At 45.1% G+C, this 26,097-nt stretch overlaps 1 protein-coding gene across 2 annotated transcripts in view; it reads left to right on the top strand.

Moving 5' to 3' along the window:
• The window catches only part of CDH13 (cadherin 13), a 1,164,519-nt gene that overhangs the window by 1,076,268 nt on the left and 62,154 nt on the right, over positions 1-26,097 (top strand). The window lies entirely within an intron of this gene.

A 26,097-nucleotide genomic window follows, 5' to 3' on the forward strand; every position in this document is an offset into this window, starting at 1 on the left:
TTCATAGCCTTTGTGGCCTCTCTTCCTGCTAACCATGCTAGGCTAAGTAACGCCCACCCCCCACTCCCCAAAGATGTCCACATCCTAGTCCTTACCTTATACGCTAAAAAGGACTCTGCAGCTATGATTAGACGAAAGGTCTTTAGATGACCTTAGATCATCAGGATAGACCCATTTTCATCATAAAAGTCCTTATAAGAAGGAGGCAGGGCCAAGTGCGGTGGCTCACGCCTGTAATCCCAGCACTTTGGGAGGCTGAGGTTGATGGATCACTTGAGGCCAGGAGTTCAAGACCAGCCTGGCCAATATGGTGAAACCTATCTCTACTAAAAATAAAAAAATTAGCTGAGTGTGGTGGCACACACCTGTAGTTTCTGCTACTCAGGAGGCTGAGGCAGGAAAATGGTTTGAACTCAGGAGGCGGAGGTTGTGATGAGCCAAGATCATGCCACTGCCCTGTAGTCTGCGCAACAGAGCGAGACCCTGTCTCAAAAAATTAAATTAAAAAATAAAAATTAAATTAAAAAATTAAAATGGAGGCAGGAGGGTCAGAGTCAGAGAAGGAGATGCAATCACAAAAGCAAGCCATTGGAGCCACATAAGGAAGAATCCACAGGTCAAGGAATGCAGACATCTCTAGATTCTGGAAAGAGCAAAGAAACAAATTCTGCCCTGAAGATTCTAAAAGGAACACAGCCCTGCCAACATCTTGATTTTAGACTCTGACTTGTGGAACTATAAAAATAAATCTGAGTTGTTTTAATCCACTAGGTCTGTGGTCTTTTGCATAGCAGACACAGGAACCTAAGATACTATCCCTCATCTACTTTCTCTTCCAATCCATGAGGGTTCCCCCAATGGACTCCCTCTATAATCAGTACGGTCCATTCAGCATTCATCCATGCACACCCCAAGTTTTCCACTCTAGGGGTGCCGTGTGTGCACCATTTGAGAAACACTGCCTCTGCACAGGAATTGCATCATAATCATCCTTGCATCCACCATGTTGCCCACATGGGCTTTATACATAGCAAACGCCCTGTAAACATGTATTTAATTGCATAGAAAGCCAGTATTCCATTGCCATCCACAGTGAGCCTCTTAAAATACATTCTTCATCAGACCCATTTATATTTCTCCAGAGCTAGTCATGCATGATGGTAGGAGAATGAAATGAATAATTTTATTTTTGCCATCAGGAAGTAAACATTTTATTCATAGACTTTGTCATCCTGTGTAATAGGGTCTGAGTATTCACTCTGCATTTTAGAACATCAGACATATGGAAAATCTATTTGATGTGTAGTTCTCAGTTCCTGACCTTATGTCTTTCTCAGTTCATTATTTCCACCTCTCTCTAGTCATTGGATTTGTAGAAAGAACAGAGATATTTAAGAAACATTATTCATTCCTTCAGAGTCTTGGATTTCTCCAAATAGTACAAACAAATGGCCTATTTTTAGATGACTGAATTATACTAGAAAGGTGGTGATCTTGCCCCCAGATGACATTTGTCAGTGTCTAGAACATTTCAGGGGGTGCGAGGGGAATGCCACTGGCATCTAGGGGGCAGAGGCCCGGGTTGCTGGTAAAGTTCTCACAAGGCAGTGGACAGCCCCTCTGCAACAAGAATTATCCAGCCCCAGATGTCAGGGGGGACAATTGAAGTTGCCGCTTCTCCACTCTCCCCAATTAGAAGTATCTGCTTAGGTGGAGAAATCCTGGGCTGGAACAACAGGCTGCAACTTGGCCAAATGACCTCTGATTAAAAGCAAGAGAGCTGGCTTAAAACCTGTTCAAGGCCATTTCGAAAAACCTGGAGGCTTTCACTGACTGCAAGCTTGGTCTTGGGCAAAAGTGCCTTATGACTTCTAGAAAAGCTAAGAGCATCTCAAAGTTCAACTGCTGGCATGGAACTTGGGCCATAGCATTGCATGCTGGCCTTCTGCATTCCTCTTGGTGCCTCTTTTTAAGAGGGATGTTGGCAAATTCAGGTGTGTTCAAGGGAGGCAACCTGGAAAAAAAAAAAAAAGTGTTGCGGGGAGCTGAAGAAGGAGGACTCTGGAAGCACAGAAACCCAGATTCCTCCAGCCCTGTTACTGCCACTTAGCAGCCATGAGACCTCGAGAAATTGACTCACCATCCCTAAACCAGAGTTTCCTTGTCCTGGGAATTAACAGGAAGATTGTAATGAGTTAAAGTTCATGTGTGAAGCGCTCAGCACAGTGACTGCCACCTCTAAGCACTCAATAAACAGGGCTGTTTATGCTTGTTATTCGGAACGGGAGAGGGCTGCAACTCGGGCACCTGAGGCACAATGGGAAGAGCTGGAGCTGGAAAAGGAATGAGTGATGGACAGACTCGATCATCGTTGTGTAGCATTTGAAGGAGGCTGTCTCTGGTGGGCTGAACTACAATGAATGTTAGCAAAATTCCACAGGCATACTGGGACTCAACCTGGGGAAGCTCCGCAGGCTGCTCAACATGGATCAGTGATCCTCATTCTGGCCACCAGCAGAGGTGCCTTGCTACACGCCACCACCTTGGGGCAGGTGCCACTGGACAGTAGCCTGCGTGGACAACTGAAGCTGTCCCTTCTCCACTCTCCCCAGTTAGAAGTATCTGTGAGTTCAGATGCAGGGAGATTTTGAAGCTATCCCATTAGAAAGTCAATAGTCTGCCTACCTCATTCTTTAGCAAGGATGCCCCATAATTAATCAAGTGGGCTGAAGGAATAAAAGCCTCCTGTGCTCATTGCATTCTGTGAGCAAACAATAGCGGGAAACAAATGCCAGACGGGCTGTGGTAGGCATAACAGATGACATAGTAGGAATTGGTTTATCTTGGCATCTTGGGGGGCTTTATCTTAGTGTAATCAGTCAATTAGCAAACTTTCCTAATGGCTGAGAGGCACATTGGCTAGCATGTGTGTGGTTTTTTGTTTGTTTGTTTGTTTGGTGTTTTGGGGTTTTTTTATTTTCTGGTTTTTTTGTTTTTTGTTTTTTGTTTTGAGAAAGGTCTTACTCTCTTACCCATACTGGAGTATAGTGGCGCAATCTTGACTCACCACAACCTCTGCCTTCCAGGCTCAAGCGATTCTCCTGCCTCAGCTTCCCAAGTAGCTGGGATTACGTGTGCGTACCACTACCACCTGGCAAATTTTTGTATTTTTAGTAGAGATGGGATTTCACCATGTTGGCCAGGCTGGTCTCGAACTCCTGACCTCAAATGATCCACCGCCTTGGCCTCCCAAAGCACTGGGATTACAGGCGTGAGCCACCACACCCAGCTGGCCAGCATGTCTTTAGGTGCTTAGCAGACATTGCATTCTTTCTCCAGGGTTGCCATAACAAAGTACCATAGACTGAGCAGCTTAAGTAGCAGAAATTTAATTTCTCACAATTCTGTAGGTTAGAAGTCTGAGATCAAGGTGTTGGCAGAGTTGGTTCCTTCTGAGGCCTCTCTTCTTGGCTTGTAGATGGCTGTCTTCTCCCTGTGTCCTCACAGAGTCTTCCCTCTCTGCCTGTCTGTGCCCTAATCTCTTCTCATGAGGACACCAGTCATATCTGATTAGGGCCCACTATAGTGATCTCCTTTTAACTTACCTGTTTAAGACAATCATACTGTGAGGTGCTGGAGATTAGGACATCCACATATATATTTGGGGGATCACAATTCAGACCAGAACAGGCACCACTAAAATTTGGCAGCACCTTTTAAAAGGGCCTTGAATGGAAAGGAGAGAACCTGTGGTTTACAATAGCCGCCAGAGCACTGGGGGCTCTTGCGATCTCATGAGACCAAACTCCAGGTCTAGGCACACCTGGTTTGGGACAGGCCTGCTTTAGCATTGAAAACAGGATCCAACCTTTTAGAAGGTTGGAGAATGAGGCATGCATCTAAGAAAAAAATGCAAGCAAAATAAAAATTCCCACATATTGCCTTAATTGTCTTTAGAGAAGGAAATATCCCAGGGCAAGAATCATCAGGGCATGCTCTGTGCTCTGCATTTGATTTCATGTTTTCAGGAGCACCCCTCAAGGTCTGGAGAAGCACAGGTGCTGTACCTGTACAAGCCAGCAAGGCAAAGAGGCCTGGTTGCAAGATGTGAGGCAACATTTTATATTTTACTTATGTTATTCAATTTGTCTACACATCTATCCTTTTCTGGAAAAAGACCATATTGCCACTTGAGTTTCAGTATTACAGACATTGTTTTCCTCTAAGTAACTAGACTGTCTGTTTAGCTCGCCACACAACATCATATCTGCCATGTGCTGTCACACACTAATAAAAGCATAGAGGAGTATGTAAAACAGCATTGCTTCTCTAAAAATTCAGCCCTGTTAAGTTTGTTGGTACATCACCTGGATTTTTATTAAAGTAGTAAAAATGTTCCGCAAAGTGACTTTGAAGTAACAGTACGATTCTGAGCCACGTTAAAGAAATGTTAAGGTGGAGAGCTCTGTTGCTTTCAAATACTAGTATAATTCTGGCCATATATCCCTGTTTAAAATGATCTGAGCACTTTAGGCCTTTTACTAATGTATGGATTATAGTTCAAGCCAGTAGCTAGGGAGCTGTGTGTTTGAGCCTCCATCTCTACCACCTAGCAGCAAACAGATCAACCTGGGAAAGGAGCAGCTGCCTGCACTTCATTCACTGAGGATTCTTCTAACCCTCTCTCCGTCTAACGGGCTGGGGTCCTTCATGGACGCATTGATAGATGACAGTGTGCCAATCCAGCACACACCAGAAGTGGTTACTCCACCAGGGAGCTCACCTCATCTTCTGCCATTGGCCTCCCACCCCACATTTTTCCAATGAGGTTCTTTGAGTCCGACTTATTTTTGACAAAGCCACACTGGTTTGTAATGAGCATTGCATTCTTTTATACAGAGTTGGTGAGGGAGGGAGACTTTGAAGGGGGAAAACACGAACCAAGTAGATAGATATTTGCATCTCTCAACTTTTCTCGTCGCCAAAAAAAAAAAAATTTCCTCTTCAAATTTGTAGGTAAAAAGACGTGTTTCTTTAACTTTACCTCTCACAAATGGTATGTTCACCTATCGGCTGGGACTCTTTTAGTTAAAAAGGAAACCTAACTCAAACTAGAATGGGGGTGGGGAAAGTGAATTGATGTATCTCACATAACTGGGAGATCCAAGGGTGGATGTGGTTTTAACCAGAACTCGATCTGAGGGTTTGTGGGAAATATTCAAATTAGAACAGTGAAGAGCAGACACCAGCCAATCAAAACAGTTCATGCCAGTGACATCAGCCCTGCATGTGCCGTCAGGGTGGGGCTATCAGGAATCTCTCTCCCTCTTGACTGCCTTCCTCATTGTCAACATTACTCTCAAAGAGGCTTTGGTCAGGTTTCAAAAGGCCAGCAGTAGCTCTGGGTCTACAGCTCCCCAGCTCTGCACCCCAGAGAAATGCCTGTCCAGTATTCTCCAAAATTCCTGGGCTCACGCTCACTTGTCCAGAGTAGATCTCTAGCCCACCCTATACCCATCGCTGGCCACTGGCCCCATCCAAAACTCTGGGGCAGTGAGTGGAGGGGGGGGCTGCCCTAAGCCACATCAGGTGGTCTTACAGGAAGAAGTGAAAATAGATGCCGCAGAAGCCACAACAATCCCATCCACTTCAAATCACACGATAGTAAATGGCACTTTAGACCCTTCCTATAGTTTCCAGAAATGTAGAGAGGATCACATTGCTTTAGTGTCTTGCGCCAAGTGCTATTAATATCCCTGTCCCTAAAAGATTGATTTTTATTATTGGTAGAAATACTTAATAGAAATGAAATCTACGCTCTCGGTCATAGATAGCTGGCATAAAAATTAAACAAAACACTGTGAAGCATACTTCTGAAGTGACCGCATACCTAGCTATGCTGCTCCAGTGAGCTCAAGTGTGTTTTCATTAGGGCATTTGGTAAGCCTGGGGGAAACTGTTTCTGCCCCACAAGGGAATGTTCTGCAAACATTCAGTAACTAACCATGTGATGCTTTCTACCTCTGTAACTAAAGCTAAAGACTTTTACCTATTGACTTGGATTCTCAGCTATCAGTAGGAGGGACAGTTTCAAAACATTGTCTATAGAGACTGTAACATATGACTATCACAAGACAGACTCAGGAACTGTTGAATATTCATGAGTTAAATAGGCAAAATGTTTGACATCCTGGCATCTTTGGATGTGTTTGTTTTACATTTAGTAGCTTTTCTATAGAAGACAGAAATGGGAAATGCCTTCTTAATCTGCTTGAAGGAGAGGGTTCTGATGATACTCGTCTATCTTCGATGAGAATGGGTCTTTATCTTTAATTCCTAATTAATGGTTTTGCCAACTACCTTTATCTATTTCCCTTGTGATTTTAAGAGAAAGGAAAAGTCTTGAGTGTGTTGCCTCTGCCCATCTATTTCTTTACATCATTTGCGAGCTCAGGTAATTGTTATTTGCTGAGCAAGGACTTTCCAGCTAGGATTGGATAAAGCGGTAGCTAGGTTCGAGAGTAAGAGTTTTATTGCTATCATTTAGAGTATTTCTTCATTCGTTCATGCATGCCTTTGCTCATAAATACCCCCACCTTATTCCACAAAAGATATGAAATGGAGCTTTATTGCTATGAGTTCATGCTGGCATAAATATTAAACTCTGTGTAATAATCACTTGGGCTATTCCCGTACATAGTGCAGAGTTACTTGTGGCCAATGCAAAGTCTATTTTCCCATCAGAGGTTAACGTTCCCATTTACTTGATCAGGGTTTGGATAATGCTTCATTCGCAGCTGTTTTTCGCTTGCAAGAATCCGTCTACTTTATCCTCGCTGACCTTACCCTGGCAGGTGGTGCCAGGATTTCCTGCAGGCAGTTGTTTGTTTTAGCATTTTCGAGTATTTATACTGGCTGCGGTAAGGGAGCCAGGAGCCTGGGGCTTGTAAGTACCAGGTCTTGGTAAGTCTCCTTCCTGGCAGCAGCAGCAGCGTTAGTAAAATGCATTTTCCGATACTATCCTGTGTCTTAAATGGTATTTTTATCCATTAGAGTTGAGTGCAAGCAATAGAAATTAACTCTGAAGAACGAATGCAAAAGCAGTGTCTTTGAGGACTGTGTGTCGCTGACAGGCAGGCGGGTCCCTCAGGGGAGCCCTGGTGGACAGTCTGATGCTCAGTGCCAACTGTCAGCCCAGGCCAGGAGTCAGAGTTGGGAGTGATTGTGATGCCTTGGCTTGGGTCAGGGCCCACTTCCTAGCTCGGGGATGGTCAACCTTGACAACAGCCTGTGACAAGGGTGGAGTCATAGTAATTAGGGTGTTTTTACCAAAGTGAAGGAAGATGAAATGCCTTCCTGGGTGGGGAAAAAAACAACAGATGTCCACTACCCTCCCCTTTTGCAGTAATTTTCTCTCCATTTTTGATGACTATTCTATCAGATATTGTTAAAATCTTTCCCCAGTATATGCAATTTACCTTTAATGTCATCTTCTTGATACAGTCTTCCATTTTGCTGAGTTCATTTTGTTTTCCATAAAGCTAGGAAAACTTAGACTTGCCCACTTTTTTTTTTAATAGACTTTGTTTTTTAGAGCAGTTGCAGGTTCACAGCAAAATTGAGCAGAAGGTACAGGGAGTTCTCACATGCTTCCTGCCCCCACACATGCACAGCCTCCCCCATAATCAATATCCCCCACCAAACTGGGACATTTGTTACAACTAATGAACCTACCTTGACACGTCATGATCACCCAGAGGCCATAGTGCAAATTAGGGTTCCCTTTTGGTGTTGGAAATCCCATGGGTTTGGGCAAATATATAACAGCATGCATCCACCATTGTAATACCATGCAGAGTAGTTTCAGAACTCTAAATATCCCGTCTGCTCCACCCGTACATCCCTCCTTCCCGCCAACCCTTGCCAGTCATTAATTCCCACTCTGCTGTACCTCTTACTGGCTTTTTTTTTTTTGTCTTGAGTCACAGTCTTGCTCTGTCACCCAGGCTGGAGTGCAGTGGTGCAGTCTCAGCTCACTGCAACCTCCACCTCCTGGACTCAAGCAATCCTCCTGCCTCAGCCTCCCGAGTAGCTGGGACTACAGGCACGTGCCACCACACCTGGTTAATTTTTGTATTTTTAGTAGAGATGGGGTTTCACTACGTTGGCCTGGCTGGTCTCAAATTCCTGACCTCATGATCCGCCCTCCTCGGCCTTCCAAAGTGCTGGGATTATAGGCATGAGCCACCGCATCCGCCCTGGCACCTTTAATGATTGTTTACTTGGGTAGGTAAAGTCTTCCAGTCCTGTTCATTCTCTCTAAAATCAAAAACTCTTTGGAAATATCTGAATTTTCAGATCGACATCATTGCCTGTAAAACTCTTTAAGACCCTCCTTGAAATGGGGTAACAGCCATTAAAAAAATGAGAAGACCAGACTCAGGCTGGACATGGTGGCTCACACCTGTAATCCCAGCACTTTGGGAGGCCGAAGCAGGTGGATTAGTTGAGGTCAGGAGTTCAAGACCCGTCTGGCCAACATGTCTGGCCAACATGGTGAAACCCCGTCTCTACTAAAAATACAAAAATTAGCCAGGGGTAGTGGTGCACACCTGTAGTCCCAGCTACTTGGGAGGCTGAGGCAGGAGAATTGCTTGAACCCAGGAGACAGAGGTTGTAGTGAGCCAAGATTGCACCACTGCCCTCCAGCCTGGATGACAGAGCGAGATACTATCTCCAAAAAAAAAGAAAAGAAAGTGAGGCAAATGAAGACTTGTAGTGATTGCTTTACTATAATCCTCTAATCTCCTCTGACTTCTTCCCCACTTTTTGTATATATTTTCCATCTTCTCCCATTGGGTTCAGTCTGAACTGAATCTGTCTGAACTGCCTGGCTCACCGCACATGAAAGCCCCTGTCTCCACTTTCTTCTGTCTCAGGAAACAGGCTCAGGGCAGCTGAGAAACAGGCCCAGGCCATCCTGCTGAAGGACGACACCATCAGGAAGAAGCAGGTAGTGACATGAAATGGGCACCTACTATGAGCCAAGGGCTGACTCTTGGTGTCTATTTCTTCATTTAATGATCACGGGGACGCTGTGAGCTCCTTTCACCTCTCACTGCCTCAATTTCCTTACCTGTAAGTGGCGACGATAATTCCTTCCTCCAGGACTATTGTGAGAGTTTGAGAGCTAGTTTGGAGAAAAAGTAGGCCAATTAACCAGCTCCCCTGCATGCAAAGCTTGTTATTTCTCTGTGACAGAGGCAGCTCTTTAAAATCTTACTCTGCACGTTCCGCAGGACACCTTTCTCTGGATTTTTCTTTCACGCAAACCCCATTCAGTTCCTACTGTGCTCTGCTTGCCTCTCCTATTGTTGAGAGGCTCAGGAAAAACCACTGGAACTAATTCACCACTCTGGCTTGATGAAGTCACTTCCTGCTGCTCTGGGCATTGGCCTCTGGAACAATCAACCGCTGTCTGGTGGGAATTCTATTAACATGACTGTGACTGTCTTACTTTGGACAGTCTTACTTTGGATTGCCCCCGAAGCAGATGCTGAGACAAGGTTTAGGGTGAAAATAGTTTAGTTGGGAGAAAATCCCATAAAATACCAGCGGGAGAGCAGGAAGTGGGACAGGAGAGGAACACAGCCCACACACTCTGCATTGTCTATCCAGCCACCACTACGGGTACAGGAACTGAATCCCAGAGGAGCACACTCCTGGGCTTATTCCATCTGAGTAATATCGTAGGCTGGGGAGGTCCTCAAACACCGGTGAGTCCTTGACCCCGGTCAGTGTCCAGCTTCTTGACTGTGAGAAGAAATTCAAGAATGAGTCAGAAAATAGTGAAAGTATGGTTTATTGCAAAGCAAAAAGTATACACTCAAGAAAGGTGAGTGGGAGCGTTTTCAAGAGTGAAGGAATCGCTCTCAAGGGGGATTGGGGTTGCTACCTCTATGGATTTCTTTAACCAAGCAGTGGAATGTTCATGAAGATTCCTGGAAAAAGGTGGAGATTTCTCATAACTGAGGTGTCACCCATTTTTGCACCAAATATGGGTGTTCCTGGAACCGTCGAGGTGCCGGTGGGTGTGTGATATAGTATGTTAACGAGCATGTATTGAGGTCCTAGGGAAAGCCTAGGTGAAATCCACCACCACGTTGGGTCCAGTTGGTCTTAGCCAGCTTGGCCCACACTCTGTTTTTTCAGGGTCTTATCAGCCCCTAGCTTCTGCAGCTATTTTAACATTTTCCTTTTGCTAATCATGTGAAACTACTGCCTGGAATTTTCTGTTCTTCTGTGACCACCCTGTATTCTTCTTGTCTCATGGGGAGCAAGGGAGCTGAGGTATAAGTACCCCAGTCATTGGGTGAGGGTTGCTCCTGAGAGAGGTGCTGATTCCTCATCGCATTCAGCCTGCTGCATAGATGAGCAAAGGCCTTTGGCTGCTGGTGCAAGTTCTCTGGCAAAGGAATGCAGGTGCTGACAGGTGCATTTGGCCTGATATGCACTGTAGGGGGATGGCTTCCAGGGCACCCTCAGTGCCTCTTAAAATCATTCTCTCCTTAAAACCAGCTCATTCATCTCTTAGGGGCTTCTGCCTCTATTTCAGACAAATTATTGCAGAGAGTCCAGTAGCCATGTAGAATTGCATTGAGCAGGCACATTTGACAATGACATTTGATTCCAGAACTTGTCAAACTTTGTTCTCAGAATATGACCAGATCCTAATAATGTCTGTCCACTGTTGAGGGACCACTGCATACCAGACCCTATGTGGGATATGTGAAGTCTATTACCTCATTCAGTCATCCCAGCAACCCTGTGAGGGATCCACCACTATCTCCAATTTCTGCACTAGGAGAGGGCGACGTGGGGAGGTTATGCCACACTCCACGTCACTCACCCACGGCCCTCTCAGTACACGGTGGACACAGGATCCGTAGCCTGAATATCTGTGTGATGGTCAAGCTCCAGGTCTTTTCCAGCACCACATTTTCCAGCACAACAACTAGATTATTAAGTGCTTATGAGGATGTACTAGGAGCGTAGCTACTGAGCGCTTCCTGCATACCACGTGCAGTTATACACACCTCATATGTAAGAATTTAAACCCGCACGGCGATGCTAGGAGGTATGCACGGTTACTTCCATTATAAGGTGAGGAGGCTGTGGCATACAATGTTCTGTGCCATGTCCTCAGATACCAATATACCAGATGCCATTCCTTAAGCCCCTGAGTACCAATCCCACTCCCTCTGCATCACACACAGCCACTATGGAATACACTCACATCAGCCTCAGTTGGCCCCACTCACTGTGGGGCAGAATTTCCCTGGTCTGATGCCTGGCATCTGCCCAGAAGGCACTGCAGCATAGGGGACAGTGGGGTCAGACTCCACTGTAGGAATCTACATCTCCCTGCACACACTGTGAGGCCTTGCATGGGCTACTGCACATCAGCGAGCCTCCATTTTCCTCATATTCAAAATGGAATCAAGCTTGTCTCCCTGGCGGGTTGGTGAAGATGGCACTAAATGAGAAGGGAACAGGGTAGGCACCAAATGGTTGCTGCTGATGAGTTTGGGGCAGGGGTGCTGGTGGTCATCTGAGTGCCAGCTCTGCCTGACCTTGATCCAGTACATACGTACACACACACACACATGTTCACACACTTGCGCATGTACACATGTGTACATCATGCACATACATGTCCACACATTCACATTCACTCTCACATCTGCACCCACATGCAAATACTGATGCACGCATACATGCTCTTATGCACGCATATTCACACACCACTCCCACATCTGCACCCACGTGCAAATACTCATACATGTACTCATGCACACACATGCACACACATTCACACATGTGCACTCACACATGCACACACACTCCAGTACGCTTTTCGGGGTTCATCAACATTACACCCAAGTCAGCATTTATTGAGCACCTACTGCATACGAGCATTAGGCCAAGCACAAGAGATTAGGGGGAGTTGGGTGTAATGGCTCCCGTTCATAATCCAGCTCTTTGGGAGGCTGAGGCAGGAAGATTCCTTGAGCCTAGGAGTTCGAGGACAGCCTGGGCAACATAGTGAGACCCCGTCTCTGTCTTTAAAAAAAAAAAGACACAAGGGGAGCCCAGAAATGAAACAGCCAATGTATCATTTCAGGCAGACCACCTCGTTTTCACAGGAAGCAGCAAAGACAGGCTGCCAGACACCTTTGCCACGCTCCACTGGCTTCCATACTCTGAGAAAAGAGGGAATCCGACTCATGAGAGCCAGAAATGAAATTGATGCAATCCCAAACCCAGGGCCAGTCCATCCTGGAAGATAAGCCCCATGGGGCCTTGTGACTGCCTCTTCTTTCAAGCAAGGTCCTGTCATAATTTTCTCCCTGCCACAACCTTTATGGAGTGGGTTATAACTGTGCCTGAAATGGACTGGCCTCTGGCAGAGCATTCCTCGGTGTGGGAGCCATCAGGCCCTCAGGAACGAGTCTTCCTGCCACCAGGAGGTTTCATGTATGCACCTGTATCATCAGTAGTGTGGTGTTTCCGTATCATCAGAACTCAGCACACCATTTCTGGCCAGCATGGTTGTTTGATGTAGACTGAGAAGTGGGTTCAGTAATGAGCACCTGGCACACTCAAACTCTGCTAGGGTTGGATGGCCACACTCCTTTGAGGCTTGACCAATGTCACCTGAAGGTCACCACCAGTAGCCATCCAGAACAGTTTAATTGGGGGTTGGCAGTCCATCTTCAGTGACACACTGCCTGTGTCCTCCAAAACTCGGTGGATTGGAGAATTGAGTCACGATGAATCTTGTAACCCATACCCAGAGCCCTGAAGAACTCAGGTTGTTTGCATGCCCAGCCACAAAGAAGTTGCCTTCTCTTGATCTTTGAAGCATTAAATGTCATTTAGAGAGGAGAGATTTGTTGTTTAACAATATTTTTTAAAACAGCTTGAGTTTGTTCTTGTAAGGCTGCCATTGGGTCTGAGACCCCAGAGGAGCAGTGCGCTGCCTTGCAGTTACTCTGCAGTGGGCAAGACAGGTATGTTTTGCTCTGGGAAGGGTTGCTGAACACCTGTCTGAGCAAGCGACTCTTTGTGGCTGTCTGGTCATTATGTACACCACTTGGTCCTGCCTCCGAGTAGCCTGTGGTCTCCTGGGAGCTGTAAGAAATCCAAACCAGCAAACAACATAGTTTTTGTTTCCAGTGTTAACCACCTGGCGAATGGTCCAGATAGGAATGCTGTAGAAGCTCCAGGGAGGAAGAGACTCCAGGGGCTCAAGTGGTTTAGCAGGGCTAGCAGGACCAGGCAGAGTTTGAATGAGATCGTTGCATCTAAGTGGAGTAAGGAGAAGCTGATAATGCAAGAAGATCAAACATCTCACACACATCTAGGGACCGTGGGGAAACCCATTTTGCTAGAATAGAGGGATTGGATGAGGAAGTACAGGCTGCACCCTGGAGCCAAGCTAAGTAAACTGGACTTCATTCTGAACTGGGAGTGGAGGGGTCCATGTGCAAAAGAGCACTGTGGGAGGATCCAGGGGACACTGGAGCCCTGGAGCTTGTTAGGAAGCAAGCTACCCATTCCCAGGGAAGAAAGAGGAGGACTCAGAGTGGGGAGGAGTGTGCCACATGAAAGGTGCCCACAGTATTCAAATCCCAACTTCGCTGCCTGCTAATTATGTGAACCGATGCTGGCTACACAATCTCTCTGAGCCTCGCTATTCTCATCCCTGAAATGGCAATAATAACCCCAGCCTCAAACAATGATAGTTAAGATTATATGAAATATCATGCATGTAGTGCCAGCTACATATGTACAGTGTCCAACCCCACAAAGGGGATCCCTGTTATTCGTAGGGAGATGGTGTAGCCGTGTTGCCCTAGAGCCAGTTCATAGCAGTTTGCAGGAGCCAGTTGTTACCATCTCTTTGTAGCTGTGCATTCAGTGACATCATGGGAGTAACTTGAAACTGGCCACAGTGGAAGTACTTCTATCATGGAATTAGACAAACACTATTAATTCAAGCTTTCCCCACCTCCAGAGAATCAGATGTTAAACATTTGCCAGTGTTCCTCTGGCAAAGAAAAGGAAAATAGCCAGAGGTAGGTGAAATCAAATGAGAGAAGTCTAACCTTGCAAAACTGAGCCAACTGCACTGATGTATCCTGTTGTCTGTCCCACACCCTCGCAAGGCTTTTGGTCTTTGTCCAGCAGAGTCACCACGTCTTATTCAGGTTACAGTGCTGAGCTATTTGGAAACCAGGGTTGGGGGGTGGATTTCAATGTCATCTTACTAAAAAAGTTCACTGATGAAAAGTGTATTGCTAAGACAGCAGCTTCATATTTCTCCCAGGCTTTATCATCAGCCATGGATTGAATCGTTGACTTGATTTTACTACACTGAGGTCCCACTGAGGAAGGCCAAGTTCCTAAATCATGCACCTGACAGGTGCCATATTTCTGAGCACAGAGCCGAGCTGTGACCTTCTAGTTTCACAGTAACTAGAGCTGGGTGACATGCATAATAAAGGGAGTACATGGAGCATTTTTAAAATATGGAATGAAGGTGGAATCATGCAGACATGTCAGTCTGAAACTGGTTACCAGAAGCAAAGTGATCAATCTTCCTGCCTGTCTTAGGATGCTGATGTGAGAAGCACGATGACTTTCACTTGGCAGAAGGATTTGGAAGTATCTGGACTTGATAACCTACCTCATGCCAAGGACCATGCTCTGTATACAATTTCATCTTTTCACCCACCCTGTGAGTGAGGTTTTAGTGTCTCCATTTGACATATAGAGAAGTAAAAGCTTGAAAGGTTAGCACCTCTCTCCATGTCCCACAGATACTAAAGGTCTGAGCCAAGATTTGAGTGTGGGTTTGTCTGATTCGCCTCTGCTTGGCCCTCTGTCTCCAAGCTGCTGCTTAGCTGGAGACTCCTCAGTGACATCAGCTCACTGTGGCTCCCTCTGCCTGGAATGTTCTCCCTTGCCCAGGCCTTCATGTGACTGTCTCCTTTTCACTTCAGTCTCACTATCATCTCCTTTGCAAGGCTTTCCCTGATCACCTTCGCTAAAGAAGCCCTCCTCAACTCTGCCCACCTGTCACTGGTCACTCCCTGTACTGTTGCCCAATGGGACGGCTTTCAGAGCACATACCACTCTCTGAAGTTATCGTATTGTGTGTTAACTATTTGTTTATGATCTCCCTTCCTCTTCTAGAACAGAAGCTTCATGAGAACAGGAATTTCATGTCTTGTTCTCTTTCATATATGCAGAGTAAAGAAGAATGTCTGACATACAATAGCTACACAATAAATATTGAAAGACTGAGGGGATGGGTGGACAGATGCATAGATCCATGGAAGAATGGATGGATGGATGGATGGATGGATGGATGGATACATGAATTGATGGATGCATGGATAGACACATGGATGAGTGATGAATGCCTGGGTGGGTGATGAATGCATGGGTCAGTGATGAATGCATGGGTGAGTGATGAATGCATGGGTAGGTGATGAATGCATGGGTGGGTGATGAGTGCATGGGTGAGTGATGAATGCATGGGTGAGTGATGAATGCATGGATGAGTGTGGAAAGCATGGGTGAGTGATGAATGTATGGGTGAGTGATGAATGCATGGGTGGGTGATGAATGCATGGGTGGGTGATGAATACATGGGTGAGTGATAAATGCATGGGTGGGTGATGAATGCATGGATGGGTGATGAATGCATGGATGAATGTGGAATGCATGGGTGGATGATGAATGCATGGGTGGGTGATGAATGCATGGGTAGGTGATGAATGCATGAGTGGGTGGATGAATGCATGGATGAGTGTGGAATGCATGGGTGAGTGATGAATGCATGGGTGGGGATGAATGCATGAGTGGGTGATGAATGCATGGGTGAGTGATGAATGCATAGGTGAGTGAGGAATGCATGGGTGGATGATGAATGCATGGGTGGATGATGAATGCATGGATGAGTGTGGAATGCATGGGTGAGTGATAAATGCATGAGTGGGTGGATGAATGCATGGATGAATGATGAATGCATGAATGGATGGATACATGGATGGATGAAGTTGTACAAGCTCAAACCAGCTCAGATTGGAGGAAGCTTCTTACTTGAAGCCCCTGTGACTATGTTGGGGCTTGTCTCCTACCATCTCACTGAAGGAGCCTATCTCCTAATCTCTCTCCTAGAGACCTGTATCCTTACCTTCCCCTCCCTTCCCAACCTGAGCAGTGTCAGCGTCCGGAGCAAGATGAGTGATGAAGTGTCAGCAGGGACACAGCCAGCTGGGTGAGCAGGGGCTATATTGTAACCTGCAGCCAGGAGCTGCTCCCTTGAGATGGCCTTTGGGTACAACTCTATATGGCTTCCCAGCCTTCCTTCCAGCTACAGGATCATCCTACCCCTGGGACTCCCTTATTGGTGTCCTCATTAGGCCAACCAATGCAAATTAACCCCTGATTCACAGATAGTGGGGATATACAGTCACCACAACACATATGGCCTCTGTCATCCAGTTTCACTCAGTCTAGAGAAAGAAAGAGATGAATAAACAGACCCTTTTAGTATAAAAGCTATGATGAAAGTGACATTTGAGGTGAAAACACTACAATATAACAGCAGCAGAGAGAAAGGCACATCAGTCAAAGTCAAGGAAGGAAGGGACAGCTGGGCTCAGACTTGCAGGTAGACCAGGGCAAGGATGTTCAGGCAGAGGAAATGGGATAAACAAAGGCATGGTGGCCAAGAGAGCTAGATCCGTTCACTCAACACACAGGCAGGACTGCAACGGGTCTTGTGTATCCTGTGGATCTAATCTATCCTTAGGCATCAGTCTGGGAAACATGAGTTCCATCTTCTCCACTAATCTGGGAAGGAGGGTCAAGTCGTACCTCTGTCTCCACCTCCTCCAGGCCTACACAGTTTGTGACTGACATACTGAGCACCAGGTCTGCATCACCCACCTTATCACACGTGGGCACAGCATCTCTGCCGGGGGCAAGCGGTATGATGTGTCCTGGTCAAGGTCTGGCTGGTGATTTGGTTACATCCAGACATGGAAGTCAACCTAGAATAACCTAAGACAAAGGCAGTCGTTTCTCTGGCTGACATTGTCAGAACGTTAAACAACCAAAAACAGCAACAAAGTGATGGGCCAAGCAGTCAAGTTTGGGAACAGCTTTAATGACTAATTTCTAATGAGAGTTTCAAAACACTAATTTTCCAGAACAGAGAATCAAGTTGTGCTCATTTATAACCCGTCATCTGCCATGAGACAGAGGATATTTCTTTCTGTGTTGTCAGTTAACTTTCTGAGCTGGACAGAATACAAACTAGAAGAGGTGGGCCGTAAATCAGCTCCTTTGGAACTGATAAATGGATATTGTACAAATCCTGCATTTGCATTGGCTCTGAGGACATAAATCAATTCTCATGATCTTACTTTGGAAAAAAATTTCCCTTTGAAGTCAGACTGAGCGATTTATGCAGGCATTCTTTCCTGACTTTATTTTTCTCAGCTTTTTAATGACTGTCTTTTCACTTTCTGCACTTACACAACATTGTAAAGTGTTGCATTTTCATGTAGAGAAAACTGGACCTTGGTCTGAATCTTCCCACAAGGGATAATTTTATAACTTTTTTGCTTAGCCATTGAATAACAATTGCTTTGGGAAAGATTGTCATAATGTATCAGTTAGAAGGCACCTTAGAGACCATCATTTCACATGACCTCTGTTTTATAGATGGGGAAAGTGAGGCCCAAGAGTGACAGTCATGTGCTGCAGGTCACAGGCTAAGTTTGTGACAAGACCAGGGTGTCTGTTCGGGTTTTGGAGAAACAAGGACCCTAGGTAGGGTCCATTCATTCATTCATTTATTCATTCATTTGTTCATTCTCCAAGCAAATCGTTATCTTGGCCCCTTCTGCTGCAGCCATTGCCACTAAGAAGGCAGGCCCTGCAGGGGAGACTCTGGACGTCTTTTGTTTGTTCAGTATTTGCTAAACGGGCAAAAATGGAAGAAAAATCAAAATATCACTGTTGGCTGGGCACGGTGGCTCACACCTGTAATCCCGGCACTTTGGGAGGCCGAGGCGGGCAGATCACGAGGTCAGGAGATCAAGACCATCCTGGCTAATACGGTGAAACCCCGTCTCTACTAAAAATACAAAAAAATTAGCCGAGCGTGGTGGCAGGCGCCTGTAGTCCCAGCTACTCGGGAGGCTGAGGCTGGGGAATGGCGGGAACCCGGGAGGTGGAGCTTGCAGTGAGCTGAGATCCCACCACTGCACTCCAGCCTGGGCCACAGAGCAAGACCCTGTCTCAAAAAAAAAAAAAAAAAGAAAAATCACTGTCCTTTTTTGGCGTTCTATAAGTCAAGAGTGTTCTGAAGACTATCGAGGGAGGAGTGTTTGGTTTGTGCCTTGTTTTGTTCTGTTTTAGCAGCCTTGGAAATCATGGATACCTCCCTTCCTTGAAGTTATCTTTCCCATGTATAACAGCTGTATTGATTTATGAGATATAATTCACATACCATACAATTCACCCATTTAAAATATACAATTGAATGGTTTTTAGTGTAGTCAGAGTTGTGCAACCATCACTGCCCTCAATTTTAGAACATTTTCAGCACCCTAAAGAGAAGCCCCATCCCCCTTAACCCTTACATGTCTCCTTCTCCCCACTGCTCTAGGGACCACTAATCAGCTTTCTGTCTCTGTGGGTTTGCCTAGTACGGACATTTCATCGGAATGAAATCAGCTAACATGTGATATCCTTAAAGGTTTTGTAGCAGAAAGACATCTACATGGGAAGGGACGCTGCTGAGTGTTTAAAGAAAAGACACGTTCATCGTTTTATTGTATTTTCTCAACTTTATAAAAGTTTTCAAACATGTGGAAACGTTGAAAGAATTTTATAGCTAGCACCCTTTGCCCCGTCACCAAGATTCTCCCAGCACATCTTCTTCTGCTTGCTTTATTTAGTGCACACCTATCCACCTGTTCCAGAGATCACCACTGCGGCAGTGCGTTCTCAAAGGAGAACCTTCCAACCTTCCCGCATTGAGAAAGAAAAATATCAGTTTTACTAAATGAAATATCAACATTGGAGATTTTATAAGCCGAGAATGTTAGTACATCAACATATTAGAAGCCCTAAAAGATAAAATTGCATTCAAAGGCCAAAAAAGTCATAGGCTTGCTAGCTCTCCAGGAAAGGCCCGTGTGTTCAGGACAGGAGGACTGAGGACCAAACAGGTTTGGGAATGACAAATCCCTTGACGGAACTGGCTGACAACTTTGCTCACCAGTCACAGCAGGGCAGCCCAGGGAGTGAACAGGGGCGTTGGCGGGGAGGGCAGCCATTCCCACCCGCTGCTAATGGGTTCGCTTCTCAAAGGAGCTTTTGGGATTCAAGGGTTTAAGTATCAAGTTTGACTGATGCATTTGGAGGGAAGAATTGAAAACTGCCTGAGGGAAGGCACTTTGCTTTTTCTTTTGTGAGGCAAAAGCTTTTGAAAACTGTGACTGTACAAAGAGCCCCAGCTCCTCTGAGGAGTCTGTTATGCGGCAACACATACTCAGATGTGGACAGCAGTGAGCACGCTGCCTGGAAAGGGGGAACAGCACCGCGGGCAGGCTTCAGAGCCACACACCACGTCTCTGTCTCAGAGTCTATCCTCGACCACAGGGTTTAAGTCCTTGATGTGCACACTGGGCCCTGGAGAGAAGGTGCCTGTTCTCACGGGCTGACCCCATAGGCCTGTGAGACATAAGTGGTGTGATTCGCTAACAGTTGAATGGCACTGGCAATGTGTGTATGTGTGTGTGTGTGTGTGTGTGTGTGTGTGTGTGTGTTGTGAAGACACATTTAGTTTGAGTCCCTATGAAGCGAGGAGAAAAGGTCTTGACGAACAACAGTTCAATAGCTCCTGCCAATATGTGCAATGCAGTTCTTTTTAGTGAGTGAATTAGGCTTGATAAGAACTACATTAAAGCTTATGTTGGAACAGGAATTCAAAATGCTCATCTTTGTAATTTACCCACTCAGTCACCAGTGTTTACCAAGTGCCAGTGGATGCCTGGAGAGAAGAGAAAGCAAAGATAAATAAGCGTGTCTCTCGGCCTTCAAAGCACTGTGCCCAGCAGGAAGGAAAGCACACAATTACGACATGCCGTTTTTATTGTATATATGTTTATATATTAGGTTGGGCCATGTGAAATTGCTGATGTGATGGGTTTTGACCAGAGAAATGGCAACTGTGTGGTTCAACCTAATATTTAGATAGTATTGTCTTAGCTCAGGCTGCCATAACCAAATACCACGGACTGGGCAGCTTGAATACAGACATGTATTACTCACGGTTCTGGAGGCTGGAAGTCCAAGACCGTGGTTCTAGCTGGTTCAGTTTCTGGGGAGGGCTCTCTTGCTGGCTTGCAGACAGCCACCTTCTTGCTGTGTCCTCATGTAGCCTCATTTCCTTGGGGCATGTACCTGGAGGGTGGGGATTAGGGAGCATACACGGTCTCCTTTTATAAGGATCCTCATCCTATCACATCAGAGCTCCATCCTCATGACCTCACGTAACCTTAACTTCCTAAGGAGAGGCCCATCTCCAAATACTGCCACAATGGGGGTTAGGGTTCTATCAACATATGAATTTGGGGGGAACAGAAACAAATGTTCAGTTCACAGGTATAAAATGGATATATTATTTATGTGCATATACATCATATACTGTTATATATCATAGATAAGACATGTATATTATACATATGTATATGTATGTATAGTAAATATACCATCTGTAGTAATAAGGTTTCACAAAGAAGAGAAAATGGAAATGTAGAGATATAAAGGAAATCATCTTTGTATTACTAGTCTTTTTATTGCCAAAAAAATTTTATTTGCAAAACAAATATAGGCTCATGGTAAAAATTTTAGCAACTGAGATAAGCAAAACTAAGAAAGATGTAAATCCCACTAGCCAGATACCACTACTCCTAAGACCCAGGTCAGACAGCGAGGCATCACTATTAAGAGCATGGGCGCTGTGGTTGGACAACTCTATCACTTACTAGCTGTGTGTCCTGGAGCCAGCTACTTAGTCCCTCACCACCTCTGTTTCTTCATCTATATAATGGGTCAGTAATCCCACCCACATGAAGTTGTTGTTAGACTTAAATAAGCTGACCCATGTAAAGTGCTTGGAAAGTCCCTGGCACAAAGCAAGTGCTCAATAAATATTATCTGTGACTCTATTACTATCATCATCATGATCATAATTATTACCGCAACTGCCACTAGCATTCCCTTCCAAGGTATTTTCTCAGCCAGCAGCAGCAAATAGGTTTGGGATTATATGTCAAGCCCTGTGAAAAAGAAGGGTTTGGCACACAGGGCTTCATACAAAGAGGGGTTTTGAAGCTGACCTGGCCATTGCCAAGTCATTACCGTGTTTGTGAGAACGGGGCAGCGAGCCTGCCACATGTTTGCATGTGGACCCTCACGGTGCTATACACATACCTACCTACTATAAAGATTTACTTCGTATATGTTGTCATCTTGTCATGCTGTGTTCATCATGGCTTTTAATGTCTACGTAGCATTCCATTATCACTTTTGATCAACAGTTCCCTGATTGCTTTTTTATTTTTCTATAGTAAACATTGAAGAAGAAAATATAATTGTTGCTAAATATTTCAGCCAAATAAGTCTGAGCTGTGCTTTATTCTAAGGCCCTCTCTCAGATCTTCACAATGCAAATCTGAGTATTAAATGCTCTGAGAATTCTTGCGCAAAAGGGGACCTCATTTGATGTTATTAACCTGGCATTCCCCAGTTTTGGAATGTGCTCCCTATAGCTATTTCTTTAAGCTAAATAATTAGAGGAAGAATTTCTGGATCAAAGAATATGTACAGTTCCAAGAGATTTGCATTTGTTTCCCTCTAGAATGTTGTTTTAGGAACTGACAAACTTGGAGATACCTCCTTCTGGGCTAAACTGTGACTTTTTAAAATCACAATTCGATGAAAAGTTCAAGACACTAAAATATACGGTGGTATTCTTTTAAAAAATTTATACAATTGAACCGGTTACAAAGAATCGCCTGGGTTTTTTGTTTGTTTGTTTTTGTTTTGTTTTTGTTTTTTGGGTTTTGGTTTTTTTGAGCTTTTAGATTCAGGGGGTCCATGGGCAGGTTTATTACCTGGGTATATTGCGTGTTGCTGAAGTTTGGGGTATGAGTGATCCCATCACCCAGACAGTGTGCATAGTACACGATAGTTTTCAACCCTTACACCCCTTCCATGCTCCCCCTTCTAGTAGTCCCCAATGTCTATTGCTCCCATCTTTGTGTCTGTGTGTACTCAATGTTTAGCTCCCACTTAGAACTGAGAACATGCAGTATTTGGTTTTCTGTCCCTGTGCTAATTCGCTTAGGATAATGGCCTCCAGCTGCATCCATGTTGCTGCAAAGAACACAATTTCATCCTTTTTCACAGCTGCATAGTATTCCATGGTATACACATACTGCATTTTCTTTATCCATTCCACCATTGATGAGCACCTGGATTGGTTCCTTGTGCTTGCCATTGTGCATTGTGTTGTGATAAACATACAAGTGCATGTGTCTTTTTGGCAAAACGATTTATCTTCTTTTGGATAAACACCCAGTAGTAGGATTGCTGAGTTAAATGGTAGTTCTGTTCTAAGTTCTTTGAGAAATCTCCAAACTGCTTTGGACAGGGGCTGAACTGATTTACATTCACACCAACAGTGTATAAGAGTTCCCTTTTCTCTGTAACCTGGGCAGCATCTGTTATTTTTTGACTTTTTAATAATAGCTATTCTGACTGGTGTGAGATGGTATCTCATTGTGGTTTTGATTTGCATTTCTCTGAGGATTAGTGACGTGGAGCATTTCTTCATATGTTTGTTGACCGCACGTATGTGTTCTTTTGCAAAGTGTCTGTTCATGTCTTTGACCATTTTGTAATGGGGTAGTTGTTTGCTTGTTGAATTGTTAAAGTTACTTATAGATTCTGGATATTAGACCTTTGTTGGAAGCATAATTTGTGAATATTTCTTTCCATTCTATAGGTTGTCTGTTTATTCTGTTGATAGTTTCTTTGCCAATTTTTGTTTTTGGTGCAATTGCTTTTGGGGACTTTGTCATAAATTCTTTGCCAAGGTCAATGTCCAGAATGCTATTTCCTAGGTTTTTTCCAGCTGGATTCTTTTCTCGTCTTCTGGCAAGTCAGTTTAGAAGAGGTTGATTTATTCAGAAAGTATCCATTTTCTTTTTCTGGACTTCAGACAGGAAAATTTAAAATGAGCAAAATTCTCGTGTATAAACTAGCTCAAAGGTTTGTGGAAGATTTAAATGCTGCATGACAGGTAGCAGGTAGTCGATAAATGCCAGTTGTGAATATTGCTTTTCAGATTAAATAACAAGGCTGAAAGTAAATGTTTTGGACAGGCTAGCTATTCTTCATACATCCAACCTAAAGGTAATCATCCTGGTTTATTTATTTATTCAAAAAATATTGAAAAATTCACACTGTGAGCCGGGTCCTAACTAGCCCTGAGGATAGCAGTGAACGAGACAGTGTGGAGTTTCCATTCTAGTGGGAAGACCGGCAATGAACAAGCCATTGAATGTCTGATCACACAACCGGTGTGATTACAGCTTACAGCTCTTTCCCATGGGAGAGTCAACAGCATAATGGGATGGAGAGTAACTGGAGAAGGCCACCTTAGATGGGCTGGTTAGGAGGGAGATGATGTGTGATCTGAAGAGTGATAATGAACCAGCCAAGGGGAGAGGTGAGGGGGAGAAACCAACAGCTAACGCAAAGGCTGGGACGATGGGAGAGCGTGGCTAGCTTTGGACTGGGGAACAGGGTGAGTTGATGGTGGGAGGTGAGCAGGGATCAGTCCCCAAAGCCACAAAGGTTTTGAAGCCTGAAAGGGACATGACGTACATTTTTTAAATCTCACTCTCCTGTTCTGTGAGCAACAGAATAGAGGACCCGGAAACTGCAGTAGGGTTCTGTTTCTACACTAGTGCTAATGTAGAACCTCCTACATCCAGAAAGATGATAGCAGAGCTGAGCCACATTCTTCCTGGCAACTGATGTTCCCACACGTAGAAACAGCTGCCATCCTCATACAGAGGGAGGCTTGCAGGCCCAGGATACATCTCATCCCCCTTGCTAATCTCAGTACTTGACACCCCTGACCTCACCAGGGGCACCAAACCCAACTGCTTCCTGCAGGGATTCAGCTGCACTTGTCATCACAGAGCCTTGAAATCCCTGGGGATATCAACTCTTTGGAATTCCAGGCTGCTCTTCCACTTGCTTCTGACACATTGACCTTTCTGCCCATTCACTCACCCATCTTTAACCAAGGCCTGTATGGCCAGACATGAGGCCACTCACTGCCTACATGAAGAGGGAAAGACAAAGTGTATCCCTGGGAGCTCACTACCTTGTGTGAAAATTACAACATCAGATAGTAAATGCCTTGGTGAAGATATGCATCCCAAGGGCAGGAAGCTCCCCACCTTGATCACTGCAAACTCCCCAGTCCCTAACAGAGTACTGGGAAGATAGAAGGTGGTCAAAGCATATGTATTGAATGAACACTGGAAATCAGTACACAGGGCTGGGAATGTGTGATTCTGAGCACTCCGTGATGGAAATAACCCTCCAGCTCCTTCACAGAACAGCCAGCAGCATCACCTGTTTTGGTGATGGTGCCTCCGGATGATGATCCGTGAGCGCACACTGGACTCGTGCTCCTGGGTGAGCTCTCTCCTTGTGAAACCCAGATGCTTCTGTCCCCCAGGGACCCTACAGCCCTCCCGGTAACCTGGCCTCCATCAGGAATGCAGTCTCTATAGATGGCTGTCTATTAGGATGCCACTGGAGAGGGAGGTCCAGTCATCACCTAAGCTAAGCACAGCTGCCTCTAAGTACCTCCTTGCTTGGCAGCCGGCCAGACCACATTCCCTGACCTTCAAGTCATAATGCAAGGCTCAGCCATCTATCTCACTGTGGTCCCCGCTGCAGCTGGCTTCATTTATTGACTTCTTGAAAGTGCCAATATCCATGCTCAGCTTGGTCTCAGCTGGACTCAGAGACCCAGGTGCCAGAGCAAAGGCCATGGTGTGTCGGTTAATCACCCAATAAAAATAAACTCTGAGAACAAACACAGAGGAGTGATTAACTTTCCCATTCTGGTCTTCTGACATCCCGGTTTGCTCTCCCAGTGAGCATGTTTCTTTGAGATAAACCACCCTGGGAAACTGAGCACCTGTCCAGACACCACCATGCCTTGGCGTAAGTGGACAAAAGTGGAACGTGACCTGCAAGCACTGCAGCCTGAGACTTAGGCAGAGAGCCCCCTGCCCCAGGTTGCATGCTGCTGAGGGCCTTATCAGAAACTCTGAAGCAGAGCACCAGACTATTTTATCCTGCTTTTTGCTCTTGTAATAAAGTGTTATTAGTGTTTTGTCACCAGATTAAGCCCCAAAGCCTTGCCTCCCCTCCTGTGACTATCCATGTACTCCAAATCATGAACCAAAAAACAGGGACCACCAACAGCCCTTACCAAAAGAAGACTGGAAGCACAAAAAAGCAACTTACCATGAATCAATTTAAGGTGAAGACCAAAGTGTGACTCAAAACTGAAAATATATATATATTTGGTTAAGATGTAATTGTTACCGAAGCACCAGGGGTTTGGTCTGGGTCCTGCTCTTCACTGCACAGAAAGCCAATCACTGAGACAAGACAAAAGCCAGGGAAGAAGGCTTTAATCGGGTGCTGCTGCAGCCAAGGAAATGGGAGGTCAGTCTCAAATCCATCTCTGAAATGAGGGGTTGATGCACCAGAGAGGAAATGTAACCATGTTTGGGAAAACATGGATGAAATTGGAAATCATCATTCTCAGTAAACTATCGCAAGGACAAAAAACCAAACATCGCATGTTCTCACTCATAGATGGGAATTGAACAATGAGAACAC

The sequence above is a fragment of the Pan troglodytes genome, chromosome 18 (assembly GCF_028858775.2).
Source record: "Pan troglodytes isolate AG18354 chromosome 18, NHGRI_mPanTro3-v2.0_pri, whole genome shotgun sequence".
Taxonomy (NCBI): domain Eukaryota; kingdom Metazoa; phylum Chordata; class Mammalia; order Primates; family Hominidae; genus Pan; species Pan troglodytes.